The 12,180-nt window shown below is 49.0% G+C and overlaps 2 protein-coding genes across 14 annotated transcripts in view; one reads left to right on the plus strand and one right to left on the minus strand.

Moving 5' to 3' along the window:
* ZFHX2 (zinc finger homeobox 2) overlaps positions 1-11,778 on the minus strand; it is a 29,974-nt gene extending 18,196 nt beyond the window's left edge. The window contains exon 1 of the mRNA XM_080671997.1: positions 11,717-11,778. The gene's annotated coding sequence lies outside the window, so the exon portion shown is untranslated. The remainder of the gene's footprint in view (positions 1-11,716) is intronic.
* Positions 1-12,180, plus strand: part of THTPA (thiamine triphosphatase) — a 44,720-nt gene that overhangs the window by 26,334 nt on the left and 6,206 nt on the right. The gene's annotated exons all lie outside the window — the stretch shown is intronic.

Consider the following 12,180-nt stretch of genomic DNA (forward strand, 5'->3'; position numbering starts at 1 on the left):
GCCAGGGCATGGGTTCAGGTTGGCCGGTAGAACAGGAGGCAAAGCTAGGGAGGAGCTCACCCTCTGGAGCCTCCAGTAAGATCAGGACTACCACTGAGTACAGCCCCCTCTCCTCTGGCCGCAGGGAGAGGAAAAGAACAGGAGAGGACAGGCCTAATGGGGACAGATGGGCTTTCTCCTCTGGCCTCCACTTAAAACAAAAAACAAAACCCTCTTCCAAACCTGACAAGGCAAAGGCTTTCCCAGCAAAGTCTGCCAGAGGGCACCAACACATTAGCTTAAAATTTGCACACAATGATTTCCACACTAGAGCCTTCCAAACATTTTTCTGCCTTTCACTTTTCCAACTGTTCAGTCTATCCTCTTTCCCTAACGCAGAGCCAAGTTTTAGGACCTTTTCTCTAGCAGAGCCAAATTTTAGGACCTTTTCTCTAGCAGAGCCAAATTTTAGGACCTTTTCTCTATCCTCGCTGAAATTCTTGCCTGAGGTACTGCTCTCTCCCATACTCACTTTGCCCTTGCCTCTCTCCCCTTTCTGACTCAGCCTGTTGCTTCCAAGAGGAGGCCACCATGGAGAGGAGGGGGAGAGAAACAGAAAAAAGTGTGCACACTGCGTAGGGGGGATTGTTTGGTATAAAGAGCAAACAAACTCTAGCTAGATGAGCTATTTATATATATATTGATGAGCTATTTATATATATATATATATATATAGATGAGCTATATATATATATTGATTTCAAAGAGGAAGGGAGAGGGAGCAGAGAGAAAGATAGAAACATCAATGGTAAGAGAATCATTGATTGGCTGCCTCCTGCACGCCCCACACTGGGGACTGAACCCGCAACCTGGGCATGTGCCCTGACCTGGAATCAAACCCATGACCTCCTAGTTCATAGGTCAACGCTCAACCACTGAGCCACACCGGCTGGGCTAGATGAGCTATATTTTTTAAGGCAGTGGATGAACGTGGGCTTTGGATTCATGCAGACTCAGCTGGGGTCAATCCTGGCTCCCCCACTCACCAGCTGTGTAACCTCAGTAAGTTGTTTAGTTCTGAGTCTCAGTTTCCTTACGTGGGAAAATGGGAATAAGGATGACTTCCTTAACCAGCTGTGGTGAAGACTAGACTAGGCAACCTGTGAATGTGCACATACTGAGTGTTCAATCGGGTTAGTTCTCTTCCTTCTCTCTTGACTATCTCCTCCCACATAATGGAGCAAGGTGTTTGCAGGTAGGCTGACAACTTTCCTTCTGCCTTGCCCCTTCTTGATCAGGATTCATCCTCTAATTGCTGCCCTTTTCAATCGAGGCAGATTCTTGGGTGGGCAGGATTGAAATCTAGTCTACTGAGCAACAGAGTTCATTTCTCACTTGGCCCTCCTGACTGCTGGACTTATAGACACCCCCATTATCCTAGAGCAGAGATTGAAAGCTTTGACCAAGCTCACACTTTGCCTGGGTGCAGAAGCAGCTAATACTTGCATCAAAACTAGTATGACCTGGGCCGTGGCCGGGTAGTTCAGTTGGTTGAAGGGTAGTCCACATACACCACGGTTGTGGGTTCAATCAATCTCCTGTCAGGGCACATACAAGAAACAACCAAAATCCAGGCCACAGTAGCCCAGTGGTTGAGTGTCGACTTATAAATCAGGAGGTCACAGTTCGATTGCAGGTCAGGGCATATGTGATCGTGCAGGAGGCAGCCAATCAATGATTCTCTCTCATCATTGATGTTTCACTCTCCCTCTCCCTTCCTCTCTGAAATCATTATATATATACTAGAGGCCCGGTGCACGAGGGTCCCCTTGGGGGATGTCTGACTGCCGGTTTAGGCCCAATCCCGGGGATTGGGCCTAAAACGGCAGTCGGACATCCCTCTCACAATCCTGGATCTCTGGCTCCTAACCGCTCACCTGCCTGCCTTCCTGAATGTCCCTAACTGCCCCCCCCCCCCGCCTGCCAGCCTGATCACCTCTAACCACCTCCGCCTGCTGGCCTGATCACCCCTCACTGCCCCCCCTGCAGGCCTGGTCACCCCTAACTGCCCCCCTGCCGGCCTGATCACCCCTCACTGCCCCACCTGCCGGCCTGGTCACCCCACGCAGCCTGCTGCTCTGTCGTTTGATCGCCCCTCACTAACCCCCCCTGCCGGCCTGGTCGCCCCATGCAGCCTGCTGCTCGGTCGTTTGGTCACCCCTCACTAACCCTGCCGGCCTGGTCGCCCCACACAGCCTGCTGCTTGGTCGTTTGGACGCCCCTCACTAACCCCCTGCCGGCCAGATCACCCCACGCAGCCTGCTGCTCAGTCATTTGGTTGTCCCTCACTAACCCCCCTGCCAGCCTGGTTGCCCCACACAGCCTGTTCAGTCGTCCGTTCGGTTGCAATGGTCACTTAGGCTTTTATATAGATAGATATTAAAAAGAAACAACCAATGAATGCATAAATAAGTGGAACAACAAATAGATGTTTATTTCTCCCCTCCTCTAAAATCAATCAATCAATAAAATATTTGAAAAATATAGTATGACCTCTCCCTGCATTTCAGACTACCATTTTCTCTGACTCTAAATCTTACTTTCTATATTTAAAAGAAAACGTAAGATAGTACTCCTATTCCTCCATTTTAATTCTACCTATCTTTCCTAGACCTCTTCCTCTCCCTGCAAAATATTTGGGGAGTGCTTACTTTGTGCAAGACAAATTTTGTCCAAAAGAGAGAAAATGAGAATGGCAGGAAAGGAGTGTCACGGAGGGTAAGGAAAGACAAGGCAGAGAAGAGGGAGGAAGAGAGAGAGGTATGTAAGTGTGTGTATATGGAGGTTTGCTGGATCCTGATCTGCATATTTAACTACTGAAATTCATTGAAGCCTCCCTGCTTTGGCACAAGACTGGACGAGTTATCTGTCCCCAATGAGAGGGATGGAGCAAGGAGGCTGTGTCTTACACCTTGCAAGATGCTTAAGGTAAGAGGGAACTGGATGAGGTGTGAGGAGAAGAGGCTGAGAGGAAGACTGTGGGTGATGGGTAGGGAGTAGACAGGGAAGCAGACAAGGGTAAAAGGGAAGCTATGGGCTAAAACCACAACCTGAGATCTGAACATCCCTCCACATTTGCATGGCTTTGTTGAGGTATGCTCCAGGGAGGAGTGGAGAATCTTGCCCATGCATCTCCCTGGATGAGGCCAGCAGTATTAAGACAGCAGTGTAGAGCACTGGAGAGACTCAGGCTTAGACAACAACACAAAGCCAACTCTGAACCCTTCTTCTACATAAGCATTTAGGAGTGAGGGACAGGAAGTTGTACTCTTGAATTCAAATTCAGGATCTTATTTGATCCTGGCACAGGGACCTCTGTAGAAGACCTTGATCTCCCTGAGCTTCAAAGGCATCACATGCAATTCTTCTAGAATTATTTGGAAGGATACCATTGTAAGTGACCGTGTATATAAATAAATCCTTCTGGTTCTTTGATTCTACAAGACCTCTTGTGATGGTAATGACTCCTTTTAAATATTTTACAACAATAACTAGTATTAGTAATAAAATAACATCTTTAAATGTTTACCATATGCCAGGCACTGTGTTGAGCCCCCTGCAAGCATCATATCAACTAATCCTCCACTATAATCTGATAAAATAGATAGTTATTCATTCAAATTTTAAAAACATGGAAATAGACTTAGATGGGTTAAGTAATGTTGAAGTCTCACACTTGGAAAGAAATAGAGTCAAGATTGGACTCAGTTTCAATTCTGGTCAAGGGCACATGCCCGGGTTGCAGGCTTGATCCCCAGTTGGGGGATGTGCAGGAGGCAGCCGATCAATGATTCTCTCTCATCATTGATGTTTCTATCTCTCTCCCTCTCCCTTCCTCTCTGATATCAATAAAAATAAAATAAATTAAAAAAAAAAAGATTGGACTCAGAACAAAAAATAAATAATAAAATAAAAAGATTGGACTCAGGTAGCCTGACCCCAGGGCTCTGCTCTTGGGTTGATTTGTAAGCTTCTAAACTCTGGCTGGCATGCATTTTGAATGAAGACTTTGAGTTTGTTACTCTGCCCTTATGCATATGTACTGTCATGCTACTCTTTGAGCTTGAAGGTGTTAGATGGCAGTCTCCCTGTTAGTTTCTTAGTGTAAGATTGGCCAGAACAGGCCTACCACTTTGTGCAACTCCAGTGGGCGCCATCCACATTATAGTTTATGCAGGGGCCATGGCCATCGTGTGTGTGTGTTGGGGTTGAGGTGAGTAGAGATAGATACAAAAGATTGAGTTATTTGACTGATGATGCGTATATTCATTTGTGCTGTCTCTTAAAGCTGAAAGTCTACAGGTGGGTATCCATAACAGAATATGAACCTCATCAAAGTGGTGTGGTATAAAAAACACAGCCTTTAGGCCGCCTAGCCGGTTTGCTCAGAGCACACAGACTGAAGGGTAGTGGGTTCGATTCTGGTCAAGGGCATATACAGCGGTTGCAGGGTCAATCCCTGGCCCTGGTCAGGGCACATGTGGAAGGCAACCAATGAATATGTCTTTCTCACATGGATGTTTCTCTTTGTCTTTGCTCCTCCCTTCCACTCTCTAAAAATCAATGGGAAAAATATCCTCGGGTGAGAATTAACAAAAACAAAATAAAATAAAAAAACTACAGCCCTTAAGGGCCAGACAGATCTGGAATAAAATTTAGTTCTATTCCTTATTATGTAAATGACCTCGGGTAGGTTACTTAAAGCCTGTTTCTTCATATATAGAATGGGAAAATAGTTCCTCATGGAGCTGTGTCCACCGAGATGATCATTATTGAGACTGGCATGTTGTATGTGATTAATAAAAACAATAATTATTCAACCACATGCCTTATTTACTGAGTTAGGGTGTCCGTGTATGTTTATTGCTTTTTGATGGTGCCTGTGGCTGAGGGCCTGGGTGTAGCCCTGTCTAGTACCTCTTCCAGGTTAGGAAGGTGCTGTCTCTCAGACATGGGGCTGGGCCTCCCTCCGAAGGCCTGTTATACCCGTGTGGGCTCTGGGCTTCCGTTTAGCGGTGGGGTACCCTGGGGTGTCCTGTGTGAGTGTGCGGCCTAGTGCCTGTTTGTGCTCAGAGGCCCGGCTGGCGGGGGCGTGTTTGGGGTGGTGGTAATTACTGGGATGGCCCAGCCCTAATGAGTGTGATCTCGTTACACTCTCACTGCCTCTAATGGAGCTAACCTCATTTCACAGCCATTAGAGATGGAGATGAGGCCCCGCCCCCTGGCCCCGCCAGCTGCAGCTCTTTCAGCCCAGGCCACGTTCTCTCTCTCCCGTTTGCCACTTCCCCAGTCCACCTCTTCTTCTTCCCCCAGTTCTTCTGCTCCTTCCAGGCTTCCCTCTCCTGCTCCCCATTGTTCTTTTCCCTCCCCTCCTCTTTCTGCATCTCCCTTGTCTCTCTTCTCCTCCATCCCTTGTCCCTCTTCCCTTCACTCAGCACCTCCCTCTTCCTAGGGCAGGTCTGTCAGTCCTCCCCATCTTCATTCCCCGACCCCATCTCCGTGCCCCTCCCCCGCCCTTCTCTGCGGCTGTCCCTCCCCACCCCCACGTTGCCCCGTCAAGGCAAAGGACAAATCTCAAGGGGGAAACCAGCAAAGACAAACAAGGAGCAGTGACTTCATTATTGTCGTTAATTTGCCACTTGGGTTCCTCCCACAAAGGTCAAAGCCAGCACAGCTTGAACTCAGGACTGACAAGGAGGCTGAGACCACCGCCTTCCTTTGCCGCGTTAGGCCTCCCCAGCAAACACAGGTCCTCCTCCTCCTGGTCTTCATTTCCCTGCAGGGGCTCAGGCTCTGGGACCCTCTCTTCCAGTGGTTCACAATCCTCACAGCCTCCCTTCCTTCTCCTTTTTCATTTAAATTGTGGCCTTCTCTCAGTCTCTCTCCCGGCCGGAAGTCACATGGTTTTTACCTTAAACTCCCTCTCCTTGTCATCCTCTGCGGGTCTGGTTTCTCCCACTCCTCTCTGCCCCATCCATCTTGAACCTCTTTCTTGGCCTTCCTTTTTTCTCTCTTCTTAACTTCAAATGCACTCCTTTCCCTAAAGCACCAGGATTTAACTCTAGATTTCAGAAACCTCGTAGCCTGAAAAAAAGCTAGAGATTGGAGGCATTTATAACCCAAGCCGGCCAGTGACGCAGAACATGGAAGTGGCTGGAGAGAAAGGAAAATAACTGCGATGTCAGGGGAAGCAACGGAATCCAGACTCAGACAACCAAGACCCAAGACTCTGGGCTCCAGATTAAACAGCTTCCCCACGACCAGAGGAAAAGGTCAGAACCAGAGGGCCTTGGGCTTGAGACTGAGGTGGGGCGCAGTTACAAACAAAACAAGGAATGAAAAATTTGAGGCTGGAACAGCAGTTCCTCAGGGAAACACAATCCAACACTCCTGTCCCACCCTCTGCCTTCCTTCACTGAGAAGCCAAATGACTGGCAATTGACTCTTGACCTTCAGCCCAATCCCAGCCCCAATGGGAGAAGCTGAGGGCTGTTGGCTGTGACTGGAGGAGGCACTAGGGAAATGTCCACACAGGAAGGAAAAATCTCTGCCCCACACCTACCTTGCCCCAGTGACTGCACATGCTACCCAGGAAAGAAGCTGCATACCTATAACCTCTTCTCTCTGAAGAGAGCTCTTGTTGCTTATGCCCTGCTAATAAGGACCATTCCAGTGGGTGGCCGTGCTGTAATTTCAAGGCTGGAAGCATAATCCCATATCCCTGCCCAAATCACAGGCGAGCTCCTGCTCTCTCATTTGACTTTGAAAAAAAATATTTTGAGTGGTGCTGAAGGAATTAGAAAAAGATGTCTTCCTCCAGGTGTATGCAGCTCACATGCCAGTGGTACACCTTGGTGACAGGAGAGCAAGTGGACCTCTGCCCTGTCACCCTTTAATTGGACACCCTAAACAACCATACACGGAAGCCCTGGCTCTGGACTAGTTCCTACATGAGGGAGACACTGAGAGCCAATGGGATTATCTCAGAGTGCCAGAAGGCACCTCTAAATCTTTTACTCCTGTCTGGCTAGCCTGGGTGGAGGAAAGGGGGGCAGGTGGTCCCCTGGAGCTTTCCCCAGAGAAGCAAGGGGCTCTGGGAAAGTGAGTGGTGGGATGACTGAGAAGCCAGAGAAGAAAGATGGAAAAATCAATGAAATGAGTTTCTAACGGTGAGGTAAAGGACTGCAGTGTCGACAGCCTGTCGCCTGCTGCAAAATATGAGTTGCCTAAGTCCATGGTGGCCGCTGACAGTGCATCCAGCCGCTACTGTCCTCCCTTCAGGCCCCCAACCACCAGCCCCTTCTCTAGCTGCCCCAGCTCGCTCACTCTCTTCCTGCTTTTCCTAGAGTCCTCAACCCATTCAGGGTCTTTCTGACTCATCACCAGAGAAACAGGACAGGTTATAATCCCCCACTCAGTGCAGCTCTCTTCTCTCTGGCTTCTGTTTATTTAGACTTCCCCTCTGTCTTCAGATTTCACTGAGTTGTGGTGAGTTCTACATTTCTTGCCTCCCCCTCTTCTCCTAGATACTTCTGAACTCATTCAACAACAGGCAGTCAGTGTCAAGCCCATCCCTCACAGGGATGTGCCTCTTTCTGCCTTTTGGCCCACTTGGCCAATGCTGACTTCCTTGTAATTGCCTGGATTGGGACAGAGTGTTTAGGGTGGGCTTAGTATTAATTTATGAACTCTTTATTTATGACCAGTGTGTAAATATGGGTATGACTGATTCAACTATGGTTCCATGATTGGGGATGGGTGGGGTGGGGATGCTACTCTGAATTCAAATCTGCCGACTCTGTCTTTGGAAATAACTCTCAACCTTTTCTGGAAACCACCTTCTTTTTATACCCTCCTCTGCATCTTTCTCTTGGGCTCTTAAGACTGTTCATTCATGTTTCCTCCCATTATTTCTATAAAGACTCCCAGATCAGCCCCTAGAGTCCACTCTGGCTGCCTCCAACTGTATTCCTAACCCAGTCTGCCCTCTCAGATCTCACTGCTGCTCAGTTAACTCTCCTCCAGCCCTTTCCTCCAGTTTCTGATTTCCCAACTTGCCCATTTATGCAGACTTAGGCCTGAAGGGTGGATTGAGAGGAAGGCAAGCAACTTTTTCCTTTAGCCTCTTCCTTTAACTCTATATTTGATCAACAGACATTTACTAAGCATCTTCCAGGTGACACCATGCTAGGTACTGGAAAACAGTAAGAAACTAGACAGATGCAGCCCCTGCTCATATAGCCATCAGGACTAACCCCGGGTCTCTCACCAGACAGCTTTGTCTGTCTGACTCAGAGTCCCATTTTTTTCTCTTTCTCCACCGTCAAATTCCACCACGCTGTGCCTCCTGGTAATTCAGAATCCTTCCCTTTTCTCTATTCCTGCATCAGTTTACACTCTCACACAGCTCTGATCCCTGCTCCTCTGCATTTCCAGCTTCAGTCTTCATCCCTAAACCCAAAGAGGTGCATTTTATATGTTTGATAAGTCTCCTCCCTGCTCACAAAGCCCTGCTTTCACATTCTGTAACGGCCATTTCCAGTTTTCTTCCTTGCCTGTCTTTCAATCCTACTATCCCATTTTCCAAGTCCCCGTCCCCCCAGCAAACCTCAAGCACTCACAAACAAGACCTCATTCTGAGCTAGGAACAGCTCCAGGAAGGCAAGGTCATGCTACCAGACTCAGAAATCCTACAGATTTGACTCAGGCCCCGGCCCTGTAAGTGTACAGCTCCCCAGCAAAGCAGCAAGTTGTTCCTCTATGTGCCTCCAGATAACACCAGCCGCTCTGACATCATGGAGGGAGGAACCCTGTCAGGTTGTCAAGGCAACACCAGCAATTTATGACATCAGAGGCTTGAGGTCTTTGGTTCTCAGGGGGTTAGAAAGATTCAAGTTCCTGTCAGCTAAAGTAAATAGAAATTCTACTTTTTCATCTCTTTGCTTGTGTTCCCCTGGCTTAGGAATGAAATGCAAAGGCCTTTGGTGGGGTCTGAATGATTCGGCCAAAGGAATAATGCTTGTGAGGCTCTGTTTCCCTTTCTCTTCACCAGATAGCTCTGTGTCCTCTCTCTCCCTCTCCTTTGGCATCTCTCTCTTTTGGGGCTTGGCCCAGTGGTATTTCTACTCAGCCCTTTTTTTCCAAATCACCCCTCCTGTAGTGCTCTCCTTGCATCCGTCATGCTGTGTCCTTCTCACACCAGAAGCATTTGTTTCCTTTGATACCTCACCCTTTCCTCTTTCCTCCTACCAAGCTCTGTACAGCTCTGATCTGCTCCAGCACTCCTCCTTTGCCTTCCATTTACCTTCTTTGTACTACACTCATCTTATTCTCCAATTTCTCCCTTCCCCCACTTTACCATTGTATTCATTTCATATTGCTTTTTCTGGTGACCTCCTCTTTAGGAATATTCTATCATTTCTCTCCCATTTTCCTTCTGTATTGCTATTAAATCATTTTTCATTTCATTCTCCTAGTTTTTCATTAATCACCCATTGGTTCCTCCCCTGCCTCTCATTCCACATGGATTTTCTTCTTTTCCTTTGCACATTCCTCATGGCATGCATTTTTCTACCCCACGCATTTATTGCAGCCGGCCTCTCCTTCCTTTCTGAAACTCTATTCATCTCTGAAACCTTCCATCTTCTGTCCATATCTACCTTTTCCTTTTATCCTTCTAAGATCCTGATGTCTGAAAAACAATGATAGGCTTAAAACAAGGTAAACTTTCCAGATTCTTTATCCACCTTTCCCATTCTTTAGGCTGAATGAACCTGGCCCTCTGCATAAGAGCTTTTGTCACACTAATGAAAATTGCCTCCAGAAGAAATCATGCTGAATCCAAACATGATCATAGCAGGGCTGCAGGATGAAGACAAACTGAAAAGTGAAGAAGCCACTAGAATAAACTGAAGGATAAGGGGCAACCAAGCAGGGTGGAGCTCAGAGTCTTAGAGAATGTCCCCTGCCAAAATCATAGTTGACAGTTAACGGACATAATGGCCCTGACTGGTGAAGGGGTTATATGCCCCTGGAAACCCATTAAATTGATTTCTTGGCCTGTTTATGTGCCTTCACAAACCATACTCCCAACCTCCAGACCCTTGCTCTCTGGTACCTTTTGCGGCTGGGGTTTTTAAGATGCTGGGTGAGAGGATAAGGGATAAAAGGAACTTAGAGTAACCAAGGAGAAAAGACAGAAAGACCACAGATTATGGGAACAAAGGTGGAGAATAGGCAAGAGAGATCATGGGAGACGGAGAAGGAAAAAAAAGGGTGAAACAAAATGGGGAAATGAAAAAACATACAATGGTAAAGTGAGGGTATGGAGGAAAATCAAGTCAGCAAGGTGTGTGGTGGGGAGCACCTGGAGAGGCAGATGACAGGCCAGAGGTGAGGTCCTGATGGGGGAGACAGACACATGGCAAAGGGATAGTCAACAAGGCAATAGCAAGTTCCAAAGCTTCCCAGTGAAGGTGGACATGGAGGCTGTTCTGGCCCTGCTGAAAGGCCACTGGAAGGAGTCCTTAGGGGAGGTATGTCTGCTCCATCCCTTGCTCTTCTAGGCCCCTGAGCAGAGACTACCACAATCATGACTGATAAGCAAACTCTCAAGTAGCCTGAAAAGGCCAGAGAAATCCATAAGGACCCTGAAGGAGAGGGCATGGAGTCCTAAATGGGCAGAACAGTCAGGCAGCCAAGGCATGACACATGGTGGCAGGGACGAACAGGGAGAGGATCACTTGGATGGAAAAATCACATGCGGAGACAGTGACATACAGACCCAGAGATGGATGGGTGTGGAGAATGAGGTGAAGAATGGCAAAATCAAGAGGTAGGGACACATGGACAGGGATCAGCTGTGCTACAGGCACAGCGAGACAACGCGTGGTCAATACTCAAAAATGATAGGGCTACTCAGAGAGAGGGGCAGACAGAGCGGATGGAGACTTAGGGGGCAGGAGAGGCACGCTTCACCTTGAATGTAGCAGTGGCCTCCCCTCACCTCGCACCTTTCCAAAAAACAAAACAAAACAAAACAAAAAAACCCAACTCAACTTCAGGCAAAAAAGAAGATCAAAGATTAAGGGTATCTACGTCCCCCTCACACCCACCCCCACCCACAGCGCGCTAGCCCATCCATCAGCCCACCCGCCTGCCACGGTTTCTCCCCCATCCTGCCGCCGGCGGGGGGGCCGCCGAGACCCAGGCCCCTCCGAGCTGACAGCTCCGAGCCCTCGCACTCACCCGGCCTCCCCTTCCCTCAGGGATCCCTGCTCCCCACACTGCTCGGCGCGGTCCGTCTAGGCTCGCGTTACCCTCCGTTGTCCGGCTGGCTCCCAGTCCAGCCTCAACCTCTATGTCTTTCCCTTCCCCGTCTCTCCTCTACCCCTGCATCTCTCTCTTCCCCCATCCCCGCTCGCAAGCCTCTCCCTCCCACAACCCTGCTCCTTTTTTCCCTCAGGCTCTAGGTCTGTCTGTCCGTCCGTCCGTGTCCCCTCCCCCAGCCCCTTCCAGTCCCTCTCCGTGCCCTCCAGCGGCAGTGTCCGAGCGCCTCCTCTCTCCTCCGTCTCAAGCTTCCAAAGAGCAAGGAAGGGGAGAAGAGAGGGAGAGGAAAAAAAAAAAAAAAAAAAAAAAAAACAACCAACCCAGCAGCATCGGAAATCGATGCACTTACACCTCAGCTGGAAGCAGGGACGGGAGTCGAACCGCGGCCGCCGAGCAGCGCGAGGCGGGGAGGGGAGGGGGCGGCTCTTGGAAGGGACTTCTCCGATGTGTTGATTCCTTTTTTCCCCCTCCTCCTCCCTCCCTCCAGCGCTCACTCCGGGGCGTCGGGGATGGAGATGGAAAAAATAAATAAATATATTCACGGCGGTGAGGGAAGTGAAGGAAAATAATCAATGCTATTTGGCTGCGGCTGAAGTGTTTTCCCGGCTTCGTGAGGGGGTTTCCATTGATTCACCCAGGGCACTCGCTCGTTCCCTGCCTCCTCCGCCTCCTCCTCCTCCTCCTCCTCCTCCTCCTCCTCCTCCTCGCCCACCTCCTCCTCCTCTTCGCCCTCACTCCTCCGCCTCATTCACTGGCTGGAGCCGAGGCGTCCCACACAATGGAATAATCAATACCCAGGCTCCCAGGGCGACC

The sequence above is a fragment of the Plecotus auritus genome, assembly GCF_963455305.1.
Source record: "Plecotus auritus genome assembly, chromosome: 1".
In the NCBI taxonomy this organism is placed as follows: Eukaryota; Metazoa; Chordata; class Mammalia; order Chiroptera; family Vespertilionidae; genus Plecotus; species Plecotus auritus.